Source organism: Oryctolagus cuniculus, chromosome 11 (genome assembly GCF_051225735.1).
Source record: "Oryctolagus cuniculus isolate XC-2025 breed Fujian yellow rabbit chromosome 11, ASM5122573v1, whole genome shotgun sequence".
NCBI lineage: Eukaryota > Metazoa > Chordata > Mammalia > Lagomorpha > Leporidae > Oryctolagus > Oryctolagus cuniculus.
The window spans coordinates 78,518,955-78,535,951 of record NC_142877.1 but is presented as its reverse complement, the minus strand read 5'-3'; the positions used below and the strand labels follow the sequence as shown (position 1 = coordinate 78,535,951).

Genomic DNA, 16,997 nt, shown 5'->3' with positions numbered 1-16,997 from the left:
GGCCAGTGCTGTGGCATAGCGGGTAAAGCTGCCGCCTGCAGTGCGGGCATCTCATCTTGGCGACGGTTCAAGTCCTGGCTGCTCCACTTCTGAACCAGCTCTCTGCTATGGCCTGGAAAAGCAGCAGAAGATGGCCCAAATCCTTGGGCCTCTGCACCCACGTGGGAGACCGGGAGGAAGCTCCTTGCTCCTGGCTTCAGATTGGCGCAGCTTCACCTGTTGCAGCCAATTGAAAAGTGAACCAGCTGATGGAAGACCTCTCTCTCTCTCTCTGTCTCTCTCTCTGTGTAATTCTGACTTTCAAATAAATAAGTAAATCTTAAAAAGAAAAAAAAGAATGTTAACTTCCTATGTACCTCTAAATTTAAGTTCTTGGTTTGTGTTTTAACAAATGATCAAGAGCATTATTTGTCTTTTAAAGAAATGGGAGGCTGGCTGTGTGACACAGTAGGTTAATCCTCTGCCTTTGGTGCCGACATCCCATATGGGCGCTGGTTCTAGTCCCGGCGGCTCCTCTTCCAATCCAGCTCTCTGCTATGGCCTGGGAAAGCAATAGAAAATGGCTCAAGTCTTTGGGCCCCTGCACCCGCCTGGGAGACCCGGAAGAAGCTCCTGGCTCCTGGCTTCGGATCGGCCAGCTCTGGCTGTTGCGGCCATCTGGGGAGTGAACCAGCAGATGGAAGACCTCCCTCTCTGTCTCTCCTTTTCACTGTCTGTAATCCTACCTCTCAAATAAATAAATAAAATATTTTAAAAAAGAGAGAAAAATGGAAATTACGTTAGAGGAAAAAAGGGGCAAAGAATTAAGCTTTTGAGGGTCTGCATTGTGACGTCATCCTGGGTTAAGCCACCACATGTGGCGCTGGCATCCCATATGGGCTCTTGCTTGAGTTCTAGCTGCTCTGCTTTCAATCCAGCTCCCTGCTAGTGCCCCTGGGAAAGCAGTGGAAGATTGCCCAGTGTTTGGGCCCCTGCACCCACATGGGAGACCTGGATAAAATCTCCTGACTCCTGGCTTTGGCCTGGCCCAACTCCAGCCAATGCAGCCATCTGGGGAGTGAACCAGTGATGGAAGATATCTCTCTCTCTGTAACTCTGCCTCTCAAATAAAATAAAATAAAAATTTAAAAATTTAGCTTTTTTTCCCCAAATCATCAAATTATATACATCAAACATGTTAAGGTTTTTTTTTTTTTTTACATCAATTATACTTCAATTAGGTTGTTAAAGAATTAAGATTCTGGGTCTGGCACTGTGGCATAGTTGGTAAAAGCCACTGCCTGTGGCACTAGCATCTCATATGGGAGCCAGTTCAAGTTCCTGCTTCTATACTTCCAATCTACTAGTGTGCCTGGGAAAGCAGCAGAGGATGGCCCAAGTGCTTGAGCCCCTGCACCTATATGGGAGACCTGGAAGAAGCTCCTGGCTTCTGGCTTCAGATCAGCTCAGCTCAGCTCGGGCCATTGTGGCCATTTGAGGAGTGAACCAGTGAGAGACTGGATCAAGGCGCAGTTATTTTAGACTAGGCCTCCATCTTGTAACTCGGGCCTGACCAGGCCCTGAACCCTAAGCCAAAAGCTCCTAAAAAAGAAAAATAAAACTCCCCTTAGATAAGCTCTCCTAGCAACAGCTAATTAACAGCAGGGAAATACACAAAGTTCCAGGTGTCTTTTCAGACAGTTAAGGTGATTGATAACATCCCAAAACCCTGCAGTTTGGCACGTACACCCTAGCAGCTCAGACCCTAAACCTTAGCCAGTCATAAAACGACAAGTATAAATTTAACATATGAGCCTATCAGATGCTGTATAGCCGAACTTGTTGGTTCAACTGTATAAAAACCCTAACCCTAACGAGCTTACTGTAGGGGCCGCTGATCCAGCTCAGCTGCGCCTCGTGCGGACGTCGGACCAAACTCCAGTTTGAAATAAAACTCGCGTTTGCATCAGCCTCGGCTCCTGGTGGTCTTAGTTGGGGGAATCGGATGTTTCGGGTACAACACCAGCGAATGGAGAACTTCTCTTTCCTGTCTCTCCCTCTTTCTCTGTAACTGTGTCTTTCAAATAAATAAATAAATCTTTAGAAAAAATTTTTTAAAATGAAAAAAATTATAAAAGAATTAAGATTCCTTCTCATTTTGAAGAGTTTATTCCTCATCTAAATGAGTCTCTGAAAAAGGAAATGAATGCAGAACACAGTGAAACTCTTGTGTTTTCTGAGGGCTCAAATGCTTCTCTAATTTGGCTTCAGTTTGAAAAGGCAGCACTCATTAGACTAGCCCCTCCCAGATCCTAACCCTGCAGTAAGGGGTGTCTGTAATCATACCTTTGCCATAGCATTGACACTAGACATTGATTCAGACAAAACATTCAAAGTGCTTAGCCCAGTGCTAAGCATATGGTAATAGCTTAATAAACGAGAACTGAAACAATAACAAAGCCATTAGACGGGTGGAGTGTGACCACAATGGCCAGATCTGGGCTGGGCTGAAGCCAGGAGCCAGGAACTCCATCCAGGTCTTCCACGTGGGTGACAGGCCCCAAATGCTTTGATCATCTCCTGCTGCCTTCCCAAGCGTATTTGCAGGAGTTTAGATCAGAAGCTGACCAGCTAGGACTCAAATCAGCGCTCTGATATGGGGTGCAGGTGTGGCAAGTGACAGCTTAACCCACTGTGCCACAATGCTCCTACCATCCATTGTTCTTCTTATCCTCCACTGAGCAGATGAGAATTTGAGGACTAGGGACTGGAAGAAATTTGCCAACAAGTGGTGAGGCCTGAATTGTCATCCAGGCATCAACGTCTCCTGCTTTTGTGCTTAGTTAGTATACAAACTGGCACCAAGATACAACTCGGACCTCTTACAGAGATGGCAATATGCTTAGAGATGTTACCTTAGAGTCTTTAGATATGGTTATGACTCTTTATTTTTTAAGTTTTATTTATTTGAAAGGCAGAGAGAGATCAATCTTCCACCTACTGATTCATTCCTCAAATGCCTGCAACAATCTGGGCCAAAGCCAGGAGCCAGGAACTCCATCCAGATCTCCCATGTGGGTGGCAGGGACCAAGTTCTTGGCTCATCATCTGCTGCCTTCCCTGGTGCATTGGCAGGGAGCTGGATCAGAAACACAGGAGCTGGGCCTCAACCTGTACTCTGAGAGGGGATGTGGGTGTCCCAGATAGAGACCTCATTTGCTAATTTATCCTATTACAGTAACCATTTTGCTATACATGTATTTTATAACATCATGTTATATACTTAACTATCACAATACAATTATTAATTTTTTTATAAAGAGTAGTGGAAAGAATCCTGAATTCTATACTTAGTTTTGCTACTAGCAAGCTATATGTGTCTAAGCACTTGATTTCCCCTCTGGAACTTAGTTTCTTTTCTTTATTCTTCTTTTTTTTTTAAGATTTATTTATTTATTTGAAAATCAGAGTTACACAGAGAGAGAAGGAGATGCAGAGAGACAGAGAGAGAGAGGTCTTCCATCTGATGGTTCACTCCTTAGTTGGCCACAACGTCAGAACTGCGCTGATATGAAGCCAGGAGCCAGGAGCTTCTTCCGGGCCTCCCATGTGGGTGCAAGGGCCCAAGGACTTGGGCCATCTTCTACTGCTTTCCCAGGCCATAGCAGAGAGCTGAATCACAAGTAGAGCAGCCGGGACTAGAACTGGTGCCCATATGGGATGCCAGTACTGCAGGTGGCGGCTTTACCTGCTATGCCACAGTGTGGGCCCCATGAAACTTAGTTTCCTTGTCTTTAAACTAAAGATATGTCTTCAGTTGCCCTTTCTGAATTATAATATTTTACAATTTTTACTTATTTCTATACTCAACTGCCTTTCTTTGGAAAGGGTATAGACTTTGGATTTGGAGGACATGGGTTGAATCTCAGCTTTGCTTCTCATAGGCTGTGTGACTCTGCCCAAATCATTGGACACTTCTTTTCCCAAAAATTTTTATTTATTTATTTATTTTTACTTTATTTTTTAAAAGATTTATTATTTATTTGAAAGTCAGAGTTACAAGGAGGCAGAGGCAGAGAGAGGTCTTCCATCCTCTGGTTCACTCCCTAGACAGCTGCAACAGCTGGAGCTACATCAATCCAAAGCCAGGAGCCAGGAGCTTCTCCCACATCTCCCATGCCGGTGCAGGGGCCCAAAGACTTGGGCCATCCTGCACTGCTTCCCTAGGTCATAGCAGCGAGCTGGTTCAGAAGTGGAGCAGCCAGGTTTCGAACCGGGACCAATATGGGATGCTGGCACTGCAGGCAGTGGCTTTACCCACTAAGATACAGCACTGGCCCCCAAATTTTATTTATTTTATTTAAAAGTCAGAGTGACAGAGAGAAAGAGACAGAGAGAGAGGTTTTCTATCTGCTGGTTCATTCTCCAGATGGCTGCAACAGATAGGACTGGGCCAGACTGAAGCTGGGAGACAGAAACTCCATCTGCATCTCCCACGTGGGTGGCAGGGGCTCTTGCACTTGGACCGTCTTCTTCTGCTTCCCCAGACACATTACTGGGGAACTGGATCAGAATCAGAGCAGCCAGAACTTGAACCAGTGCTCCCATATGGGATACGGGTATTGCAAATGGCGGCTTAATCTGCTGCACCACCATAACCTCGTCTAGCATTTTTAAATTTCACTTTCCTCATCTATAAGGTGAGAAGAATAAAATCGGTCCCCTGAAGCTATTGTGAATATTGAAATAAATAACAAATGAAAGCATTTTGGATAGTGGTAGATGATCCTAACTGTGATAAATAGATGTGCCATTAATTCATCCTAGCCCTTTGTTTTTTAGTACTTATGCACTAAATTGAGAAAGTTTTTTGTCTTAGTTTGGTTTTGGCTTTCTCTGTCTACACTGGGAGAGATGAGAAAGGAGGGGGTTTACAATAGCGCTTATATCTGTAGATCAAACAATGGTCTAGTGAGTTTAGATCCAACACCAAGGATTTCTTTCCCTTCAGGCAAAACATCTAGCAAGCGCTTGTCTGCTTGTTTTTACCATCTACTAAGAGCTCTCCTATTTTGTGATCACTTTATTTCACAGGGAGCAAAAGGACCCATCAGTTTATAAAAACAGCTGTTTTTACTCTGAGCATTCCCTCTCCTTAGGAAAAGCAGGAAACTACGAGGCATGCTCTTCTGCAGGCTTTGTCATCGCTTTGGCCATTTCGGCAGCCCAGTTTTCCTTCCAGCAAACTGCACCGGGAGAACTCCTGTTCAGAGCGGTGTCAGGGGCTAAGTGATCCGCGTGCCCACTCCTCACGAGCCTGGAATGTACTCCAACATAATCTACAATGATTTTCTACGTCACAGCCTGAAATAAAAAGGGTGCTTCTCACAGACTTGGTTTAGGTAGAAAATTTGTTGAAGTGGAATCTTCTAGTACCTGAGTATTCCTGTGAGCAGTGTTGTACTTTAATTATGGAACCAGAGAGAAGAACAGTCAAGGAAATGATAATAAAACTTGAACAAAAATTATTGCCATTTTTTCAATCACATACTTTTTTTTAAAAGATTTATTTTCTTTATTTGAAAGACAGAGTTACAGAGAGAGGTAGAGCCAGAGACAGAGAGAGAGAGGTCTTCCATCTGCTGGTTCACTCCCCAGCTGTCCGCAATGGCCAGAGCTGAACTGATCCGAAGCTAGGAGCCAGGAGCTTCTTCTGGGTCTTTTATGTGGATGCAGGGGTCCAAGGACCTGGGCCATCTTCTACTGCTTTCCCAGGCCATAGCAGAGAGCTGGATTGGAAGTGAAGCAGCCAGGTCTTGAATATGAGATGCCAGTGCTGCAGGCCAGAGATTTAACCCACTGCCCACAGCTTACGGCCCCTCAATCACGTACTTTATGACAAGTTTTTATTATCACAGTGCTTGGCGGTGGGTATTGTTATCTCTCTTTTATTGGTAAGGAAACAGAAGCCTGCAGAAGCTGGGTAAGTTCCCAAGATCAGAGGGCAATTAAGTGGCAAAGCTGTGATGTGGTGTCGATTTGGGAGGTTCCAGAGATCCTGTTCCTTCCTAGGCAGGTGTCTGACTCCCAGGCTTTTGGTGTAAACAAGAATGGGGGAGACCAGAGGCAGCTGGGCTCTCAGGAAGAAGAGGGTGGCCTGGGAGAGGCCAGTCTTTCCCGTGACATGTGTCTATCTCAACAGGCAGCAGAATCCCTCCTGGGACCACCCTGAAAAATAAGTCTGTGTGCTTTTATAGCATCATTTTATTTACGGAATGATAGCGTTGTGAACCAAAGAGGAAAAACAAAGACTCGTTTCCTTTAGCTTGTGTTCAAGAAAAACACTGCTTTATAAGGAGTGGGATGGAAGTCATGTCCCCCAGGTCCAGCGCAAGCACTGCTTTCTGGGGGAACGAATGTGAACATTTTGTGCTCCCAGAGGCCTCCCACCTTGCTAAGCCTGCACTCTGGGCCTTAGATGAAATGGCAGGGAAATGGGGGAGGGAGGCCCGGCCAGCCGGTGGGGGGAGGAGAAACTGCACAGAACACAGCCTAAAGGAGCCTCAATCTCAGGCAAGCTGGAACCCAGATCCAAACCACTCACCACTCAGCATCCCCCAGCTCTTGCCATCCTTTGCTTTTGTTTGATTTTTGGGGTCACTTATCAAGATCAAAGGTAGGCACTGAGGGTCTTTCCGGCATTGCAGAAGTGGTGCTGACCTGCCTTGGCTCTCTCATCAGACTGTTTCTCATCCCTGCTCTGCCTGCAGTGGTGTCACTAGGAGAACACTTACACCAGTTTCCTCCCACTTCTGCCTTGTTTCTTGGGAATTACCGGCTGCAGCCCTTATCCGCAGGGCCCACCTGACCGCCTAGCATGAGGCTCATGGGAGTCTCTGGAAGGAAGGGCTGGTGAAGGGAGGTATGGCCTTGAAAGAGCCAGAATTCCATGCCCCGGGGCTGCTCTGGCTTCCTTGGTGTTGTCTTGTTGGATAAGAGGCAGAGGCATGGGGTGAGCTCAGCTGGGAGCAAGCCCAGGGGACAGGAAAGGAGGCCACCAGGCTGAGACAGTCATCGTTCAGAAACCTCAGGGTCCCCAATCCCAGCCATGAAGACCATCAGGACTGCGGCGACAATGACAGTAGTATTTGGTTTGATCCCCTACGCACTCACAATTGCCTCCTCACCTCCTGTCCCCCATGGCCTGGGTAGCTCGTTGGAAACTTGGTGTTGAGCCTTTACTCAAAGCCACTATCAGCCGTGGCTGTGGCTGAGTCTGCTCTCACAGCTGTCTCAGTTTGTTCCCGCAGGGACCACCAAGGCCTCAGGAGATCCCTGGAGGAAAGTCTGGCTTGTTCATCTCACAGTGTCATCCCCTGAGGAGCTAGACTTCCCCAGGGTCTAAGCTGGATGCCCTTTGAGAAACGGTTGTGTGTGTAACTTTCAAGTGTCCTTGATACTCACAAGCGCCCGCCAGTGGGAGCCCCCTACAGGACCTGCGCTTAGCTACCTCTTTTGGGGCCGGGCAGGGGGGTCCCTCATAACCTCTTCGTCCTTGTTCTTACCTCCTCCCCTGATCTTCCAGGAAATGAGGGCGACACCTGCTTCCCTTCTTTGCTCAGCAGTGCTCATCCCAGTCTCTTTGTCAAGTCCGAAGTCTGCTTGCTCTTCCTCCTTGAAGGCTTAGGGGTTCCTTGCAAAGACATCTGCTCTCAGAATCCTCAACCTAAGGATACAGATTAGCAACCTACAGTGACATGTAATTTAAAACATAAGTAGCAAAGTAGTTCTTTACCAGTGACTTGTAGAAACCAGGCCGGCCTTGTGTTTTTAAGCAAAACCAGGCACGATTTCAATGTGGTCTTATTAAGCCCTGAGCTATTTTTGAGTTTGAGTACTGGGAATTCTTTTGAGCAAAGGCAGAGTCCCTTTGGGCACATTGGACCACCCCCAGAGTGACAAAGTGGATTGCAAAGGCATTCCAAAGAGAGGCTGGGAAAAACCTGACAGGAAATATTCCAGAACACTCTGCTCCCTAAGTCCCTGTTGGCTAATGACTGGGGCATAACTGTAAACAAAGCAGACAGCTTCAAAGCACAGGGATCCACACAGAGGAGCGTCAGTCACTCAGCAAACAGGAAAATGCCCTCCTGGCTTTTGGCAACTCACAGCACCCCCTATGCCAGGGCATTCTGACTCTAGCCAAGAAAATGTGCATGTTCTATTACCCAGGGCCATGAATAACCAGCCCCCAACTCCTCCAGTGTTCTCCATGTCTTAACCAGATTATTTTGGGGTTGCAAAAAAGGGGGGGATAGGGATATTGGGAAAGGGGATGAGAAGGCTGACATGACCAGGTGGCTGGGTCTCCTTGGCTGTCCACATGGGGCAGCCTTCTGGTGATCACCGTCTTGGTGCAACCTTGCTCATTTCCCAGTTCATCCTGCTCCGTAAAGCCTGATGTCCCAAAACAAGACACATGGGAGCTTTGGATTCAGATAGCCAGACCCAAAACTGCCAGCTCTACCAGTCAGTAGGTTCGAAGTCTTATGTAGTCAATTTCTGCATCTGTAAAGTGGTAATGACAACTCTTGGCCCATGGATAGGCTTCTTTTGAAATTATACATGTATGTAAATGAATATGAGAGGAGCCTTAGAAAAATTCATGGACATGCAAATTATGAAAAAAGCTATGCATGGATTTAGACAATTTTGTTTCACACAAAAAAAGAAACTTATCTTGTAATTGCATTATCCACAAACTTTTTGAAATTCCCTCATATTTAGTTCCTGGCCCATAGGAGGTAAGTACTGCAAATACTGTAACTGGTACCACATACTGAGTACTGGGTTAATTTCTGTGCATGTACACATTTTGTGGTCACCACTTCTATTATAAAACTATTTTTTTTTAAAACCATGACTCCTAACACTGTGGAATGTTGCTAAATATCACATTAGTTAAACAAGAATCTCAGCCAGGACAGGAAGTTTAAATAGAATGACACTTGTGTTTGCATATACTTACCTGAAATTCATTCGTTCTGTTGCACAAGCAGCCTATTCTTGAGCCAAGAAGCAATATCATATTTCAGCAGGTGTTAATCTTGACGATGTCTAAATGCCTAAATGAGTATTGAGAATTGGGGCAGTTGGCTGTTTAGGCTAGATTAAAAACTTGCTTTTATGTAAACAGTGACGTCACTGAAACCCAAGAATAGGTGTGGGGAGCAACTGGGAGCAACTCGGACTAGACTAAGTTACTGGAATTAAGACTTATTCTATGCATCTGCTCTCCCACAATATGGCGCTGGGAGAGGAGGAAACAGCTTCTACCAGCTGCCTCCAGTTCAACCAATAAACTGTAGGACTTGCTCCTGATTGGAGGAGAGCAGCGTACTCGGCGTGTGGGTAGCAGAGTTGGGATTGGTGGAAGAGGACTATAAAGGAGGAGAGAGACAACATGCACCAGGAACATCTAAGGGGAACATCTATCTGAAGGAACACCTGAGCAGCCCCCGAGAGAGCCGGCCGGCGGTGTGCCGCTCCCCCGCGGAAGTGGGGAATGTGGCAGGGGGAAGGGGGAATGTGGCAGGGGGAACCGCCCTTCCACGGAGGTGGAAGGGACGGTAGCCAACCCGGGAAGAACCAGCAGCAAACCCGGGGAGGGCCGAGCAGACAGAAGAACAGTGCAGGGTCCTGTGTCGTTCCTCCACGAAGACGGGGAGCGACATAATGGTGCCGTGACTCGGATATGAAGCCTAGGCAGGGTTTAGTGTCGTTCCTCCGTGAAGAGGGGGAGCGACAAATAGGTATCAATTGTTTTAATTATTTGCTATCTGACATAATCATTCTTGACCCTGCTGCTACATAGATTTAATTTTTTTAATAAAAATGGTTTATTCATTTATTTGAAAATCTGAGTGAGAGGGGAGAGAGAGAGAGAGAGAGAGAGAGAGAGAGAGATCTTCCATGTACTGATTTACTCCTTCAATAGTTGGAATTTCCAGGTCTGGGCCAAGCTGAAGACAGGTGATGGAACTCCAGCTGAGTCTCCCCCATGTTTGTCAAGAGCCCAAATATTTGGGCCACCATCTGTGACCTTCCAAAGTGCACTAGCAGGGAGCTGGACCGGAAGCAGAGCAGCCAGGACTCCAACCAGCACTCATATGGGATGCTGGCATCCCAGGCAGTGGCCTGGCTGCTATGCCACAGTGCCAGGGCCAAAATACAAATTTGTAAATGCCTATTTACATCCACCTCAAATTTCCATGCTCTCAATAAGCATAAATGAGACATTAATTCTTCCAGACCATATCTGAAAAGAGACAAGAATTGTTAGCTTCCATATATCATCATGTGCCGGTAATTCATCGCACAAGATGTTTCAGGGGACTTGGAAGCGTTGATGCTGCGGAAGAAGGAGAGTGGAGGTTGAGTTAAGTCTCTCAGATGGGGTGCCACCCTCCAGCATGAAGGCATACGGCTGCATGGGACAAATACTGTCCCTGCTTTTCCTCAATGTCCTGGGGAAAGACCAACTGCCCTCTGTATCTCTAGGGATAGAAATTATTATTATTATTATTATTATTATTTTGATAACTCAATCTGGTTGAGGTGGTCTACTATTCTTGGAACACAGACAACTTAAAAGCATTTTCCTCTGAACTCTGGGTGAGGGCTACAAATAGTGGGGTGGGAAAAATGCAGGAGATATTTCCTGACCTTTTTCTAGTGCCTGCCGCCCTGGTAAGAAGTTGCTTCATGTGTCTTATCTCTTAGTTCATACAGTAAACCTATAAATTAATTATTGTTATCTGAATTTAACAGAGGAGGAAACAAAAAGTTTAAAGAATTTGCCCAAAACAGCCTGTGGCAAAATCATGATTCAGACCATAATCTTTGGGTTCCAAGTCAATACTCTGCTATTTCAGATATTAACTATTATATGAAGAATAATTGGCATACTGGTATTAGTAACATTTATTTTGTTGTCAGAGTTCATGGATTTCAGTTGTAGCTTGTCCATTAAATGACTGTGGGAAATTTTCAGCCTCTAAGATTTGTTCCTTGTTTATCAAAAAAACTGACAATAATAATACCTACAATAGTGAATTGCTGGGAGGGTTAAGCAGAAAGACTTGGCACATCGTAAAGCCTTAAAGCATACCACCTCTTACTACGCTATTTTTATTTCTTTGGGCCATCACCAGTTTTGTTGTGATACCTCAGTTTATTACACAGTGTCTCTTCAAGACCTCATGTTAGAGACTATTACTGGAGGTGAGGATAAGAGGGGGTAATAGCATTCATTGAGGCTCACTGAAGTGAGGGCTAGAACTTCCAGTACTGACCAGAAGGAACAATTACAAATTATTTATTTATTTGGGAAGCAGAAAGAAAAAGAGGTAGAGAGCTCCCATCAGCTGATTTACTCCCCAGATGCCTACAGTGGCCAAGGCTGGAGCTGGGAGCTGGGATTCAGTCTGGGTCTTCCGTGTGGCTGCAGGGACCGAGATACCGGAGCCATCACTGCTGCCTCCCGGAGTGCCCGTTGGCAGCAGCTGCAGTCAGGAGGCAGAGTCAGTACTGAACCCAGGGACTCCAGTGTGGGATGTGGGTGTCGTAACCGCTAGGCCTAATGCTCACCCTGCAGGGAATTTAAGCGCTGTGGGAACACGGAATACATGCTTGTTAGTGTTAAGCAACAGGAGGGTTGGAGCTGACTGGAGGCTCAGGGTAAACAGGAAGGAGCCCTTCCCTTCTCCACCCAGTGAATAGGAGGGGAGGGAGGGAGTCTTATTCCAGCTGCTTCTGAACGGATCCAGGGGCAAGGGCTAGCAGGTTTGTTACCACTTGTCCTATGCAGTGGCCCCTTACAACTGTTCCTGACCCAGTCCTTAGGAAACCATGTGTTTATGTGTGGCCTGTGTGCATGTGTTGGGGTGTGTGTAAATTATGGGGTGTCTGTGTGTGCCCAAGTAGCTGAAACCAGGAGACTGGAACTCCATTCAGGTCTCCCATGTGGGTGCAGGGGGCCAAGCACTTGGGCCATCTTCCACTGCTTTCTGAGGCACATTAGCAGGGAGCTGGATAGGAAGTGGAGCAGCTGGGACTCGAACCAGCTCTCATATAGGATGCCCGCTGAAAATGACTTACCTAAAAACAACCTGACTCGGGGCCAGGGCTGTGGTGTAGCAGGTAAAGCCTGTTTGAGTCCCGGCTGCTCCATTTCCGATCCAGCTCTCTGCTATGGCCTGGGAAAGCGGTAGAAGATGGCCCAAGTGCTTGGGCCTCTGCACCCGTGTGGGAGACCTGGAAGAGGCTCCTGGCTCCTGGCTTTGGATCAGCAGAGCTCCGCCCATTGCAGCCAACTGGGGAGTGAACCAGCAGACTTAAGAGCTCTCTCTCAGGGCCAGGGATGTGGCACAGCAGGTTAATGCCCTGGCCTGAAGCGCCAGCATCCTACATGGGCACCGATTTGAAACTCGGCTGCTCCATTTCTGATCCAGCTCTCTGCTATGGCCTGGGAAAGCAGTAGAAGATGGCCCAGGTCCTTGGGCCCCTGCACCCACGTGGGAGACCTGGAGAAGGCTCCTGGCTCCTGGCTTCCGATTGGCGCAGCTGCAGCCATTGCGACTGATTGGGGAGTGTACCAGCGGATGGAAGACCTCTCTCTCTCTCTCTCTCTCTCTCTCTCTCTCTCTCTCTGCCTCTCCTTCTCTCTCTGTGTAACTCTGACTTTAAAGTAAATATGTAAATCTTGGGAAAAAAAAAAAACAACCCTGACTCACACCTAGAACACAGGTAGAGAGTGATAGCTGTGGGGAGGAGGTACAGGTAGAAAGAGGCCAGGGAGGAGATAAACCTATGAGGTGTGTCTTAGACTGGCTCTATTTACCCTTACAAAGGAGTCACCTGCGATGTGCTTTTGTGTTGTTGGTGCTGATCTTATTTAAAACAGAAAATAGGGAAATTTACAGCCCTGCATTGCTCAACAGCAGGGACATGCTGTGGGCAAGGCGTCATTAGGCAATTCTGTCATTGTGCTAACATTGTAGTCCTTGGTGGAATAGGTCAGTCATTTGATGTGGCCTCATCTAAATTTTTATTTACTTTATTTGAAATTGAGACAGACTGGCCAGCACCGCGGCTCACTAGGCTAATTCTCTGCCTGTGGCACCGGCACACCAGATTCTAGTCCCGGTTGGGGCGCCAGATTCTGTCCTGGTTGCTCCTCTTCCAGTCCAGCTCTCTGCTGTGGCCCGGGAAGGCAGTGGAGGATGGCCCAAGTGCTTGGGCCCTGCACCCACACGGGAGACCAGGAGGAAGCACCTGGCTCCTGGCTTCGGATTGGCACAGCGCGCCGGTCATAGCGGCCATTTGCGGGGTGAACGAATGGAAGAAAGACCTTTCTGTCTCTCTCTCTCACTGTGTAACTCTGCCTGTTTAAAAAAAAAAAAAAAGAAATTGAGACAGACAGACAGACAGACACACACACAAAGCAATATCCCATCCAACTAGCTCAATCTCCAGAGGCCCATGATGGCCAGGGTCGAAGCTGAGAGTCGGGACACATCCAGGTCTCTCGTGGGGGTGGCAGGGATGCAACTATGTGACCCATTGCCTGCTTCCTCCCAGGGTGAGCATTGGCAGGGAGCTGGAGCTGGGAATGGATTCAAACTCAGACACTCTGATATCGGATGTGGATATCCCAAGCAGTGTCTTAACCCCTGTGCCAAACCCTTACTCCTGGACATGGCCTCCTGATGCAACAGGATGGTGGTAAACACGGGGTGAGGCTGCTGCAGGTGCAACATGGCATACTGTAACTTAAATAAGTCGGGGGCCAGCGCTGTGGTGTAGCAGGTAACGCTGCCGCCTGCAGTGCCGGCACTGGATATGGGCACCAGTTTGAGTCCCAGCTGCTCCACTTCCGATCCAGCTCTCTGCTATGGCCTGGGAAAACAGTGGAGGATGGTCCAAGTCCTTGGGCCCCTGCACCCATGTGGGAGACCCAGAAGTGGAGAAGCTCCTGGCTCTTGGCTTCGGATTGGCTCAGCTCTGGCTGTTGCGACCATTTGAAGAGCGAACCAGTAGATGGAAGACCGACCTCTCTGCTTCTGCCTCTCTGTAACTGCCTCTCAAATAAATGAATCAATGTTAAAAAAAAAAAAAAACAACTCAGGATGAGAGCACAGCTAGTGCTGTTCCAATAAAGCTGTTTTTAAAATTTATTTGGAATATTTATTTGAATAAATACATCTTTTAAAAAAAGTCCATGAAAATTAATGAATGTGAAGAAAAAACTATGATGGACTTCAAAATTTGCACCAAATAAATTTTCTGTTCTATTCTCCCATAAACGTTTTTTTAACGATTTATTTTTTTTGGGCCGGCACTATGGAGTAGTAGGTTAAGCCTCTGCCTGCAGTGCCAGCATTCCATTTTTTTTTCTCGCCAGTTCATGTCCTGGCTGCCCCTCTTCCAATCCAGCTCTTTGCTAAAGTCCTTGCAAAGCGGCGGAAATTGGCTGAAGTGCTTGGGCCCCTACATGGATGTGGGAGACCTGGAAGAAGCTCCCGGCTCCTGGATCCAGATTGGCTCAGTTCTGGCTGTTTTGGCCATTTGGAGAGCAAACCAGTGGATGCAAAACCTTGCTGGCTGTTTCTCCCTCTCTCCATCAAATTTGAGAGGCAGAGTTATCAAGAGAGATCTCCCATTAGTTTGTTCACCCTTCAAGTGGCCACAACAGTCAGGGCTGTGCCAGGCTAAAGCCAGGAGCCAGGAGCCAGGAGCCTCCTCTGGGTCTCCCAGGTGGGTGCAGAGGCCCAAGCACTTGGGCCACCTTCTACTGCTTTCTCAGGACATTATCATGGAGCTGGGTGGGAAGTGGAGCAGCCAGCGCAAAAAAGCGCCCATGTAGGATACTGGCACTGTAGACAGTAGCTCAACCCACTGTGCCCCAGCGCCAGTCCCTCCCATAAACTTTTTTTTTTTGGACAGGCAGAGTGGACAGTGAGAGAGAGAGAGAGAGAGAGAGAGAAAGGTCTTCCTTTTCCGTTGGTTCACCCCCCAGTGGCCACCTTGGCCAGCGCGCTGTGACCAGCGCACTGTGCTGAACCGAACCGAAGTCAGGAGCCAGGTGCTTCTCCTGGTCTCCCATGGGGTGCAGGGCCCAAGCACTTGGGCCATCCTCCATTGCACTCCCGGGCCACAGTAGAGAGCTGGCCTGGAAGAGGGGCAACCGGGACAGAATCTGGCACCCCGACCGGGACTAGAACCCGGTGTGCTGGCACCGCAGGTGGAGGATTAGCCTAGTGAGCTGCGGCGTTGGCCCCATAAACTTTTAAAAATATCCTTGTCTAAGGGGTACTTATGGGCTGGGTTGTGAAGCAGAAGATGTTATTTCTACCAATGATTTGTTGGCTGATTTTCAACGACATGGCCACACCTTGCAGCAAGGGAGTCTGCGAATGTGGTCTCCTTATGCCCTGGGAGGTGAAGAGGCCGTGAAGTTTGAGACAAGCTGGCAGCCCCTGCTTTACCCACTCAACACCAACAGTCAGTTCTCCAGCCTTTGTGATCAGCTACTCTCCACTTCAGCTGGCTCTACCCGCCTGTTCCTGGAGCTTCAGGGCGCAGCCCACAAACCCACTGCTCCTACGGGCCCAGGCTTCTCATGGCCAATTAAAAGTGCTGTGACAGGCCGGCGCCGCGGCTCACTAGGCTAATCCTCCACCTTGCGGCACCGGCATACCGGGTTCTAGCCCTGGTTGGGGCGCCGGATTCTGTCCCGGTTGCCCCTCTTCCAGGCCAGCTCTATGCTGTGGCCAGGGAGTGCAGTGGAGGATGGCCCAAGTGCTTGGGCCCTGCACCCCATGGGAGACCAGGAGAAGCACCTGGCTCCTGCCATTGGATCAGCATGGTGCCGCGGCGGCCATTGGAGGGTGAACCAATGGCAAAGGAAGACCTTTCTCTCTCTCTCTCTCACTGTCCACTCTGCCTGTCAAAATAGAATTAAAAAAAGTGCTGTGAGCATGTTAGTTTTTTTAACTTTTATTTAATAAATATAAATTTCCAAAGTACAGCTTTTGGATTACAATGGCTTCCTCCCCCTCCATAACTTCCCTCCCACCCTCAACCCTCCCATCTCCCTCTCCCTCTCCCATTCCATTCACATCAAGATTCATTTTCAATTATCTTTATATACAGAAGATCAATTTAGTATATATTAAGTAAATATTTCATCAGTTTGCACCCACACAGAAACACAAAGTGTAAAGTACTGTTTGTTAATTTAACAATTAACACTCTTGGCCGGCGCTATGGCTCACTAGGCTAATCCTCCGCCTGCGGCGCTGGCACACCGGGTTTTAGTCCTGGTCCGGGCGCCGGATTCTGTCCCGGTTGCCCCCTTCCAGGCCAGCTCTCTGCTGTGGCCAGGGAGTGCAGTGGAGGATGGCCCAAGTGCTTGGGCCCTGCACCTGCATGGGAGACCAGGAGAAGCACCTGGCTCCTGGCTTCGGATCAGTGTGGTGCGCAGGCCGCAGTGGCCACTGGGGGGTGAACCAATGGTAAAGGAAGACCTTTCTGTCTCTCTCTCTCACTGTCCAACTCTGCCTGTCAAAAAACAAAAACAAACAAAAAAACAATTAACACTCTTATGTATGACATCAGTGATCACCCAAGGCTCTTGAAGCTACAGAAGCCTCACTGTGCACTAACTCCCCATGCAGGACCTCTGTCCTCAATGAGTTGTATTATGAGAGTTAACTGTGATACTTGTTCTCAGTTTTTTTTTTTTTTTTGTGTGTGTGTATGTATGTGCAAATTGTTGAAATCTTTACTTAGTATAGAGTTGGCCTCTGTGTACAAAGTTAATTGAAAATGAATCTTAATGGAGAATGGTATTGGGAAGAGGAGAGGGAGGAGGAGGATGGGCGGGAGGGTGGGTGTGGTGGGAAGAGTAACTATATTCCTAAAGTTGTACATATGAAATTTGTACTCCTTAAAAA

General features: G+C 47.7%; 1 long non-coding RNA gene across 1 annotated transcript; it reads right to left on the bottom strand.

Annotated features, from left to right (window-relative positions):
- Positions 1-5,564: 5,564 nt before the first annotated feature.
- LOC149123541 (uncharacterized) lies at positions 5,565-9,311 on the bottom strand. The gene is made up of 3 exons (XR_016217149.1): positions 9,008-9,311; positions 7,545-7,705; positions 5,565-5,768 (listed from the first exon to the last, which is right to left on the bottom strand). It is a non-coding gene; the product is annotated as an uncharacterized LOC149123541 (long non-coding RNA).
- Positions 9,312-16,997: the final 7,686 nt, after the last annotated feature.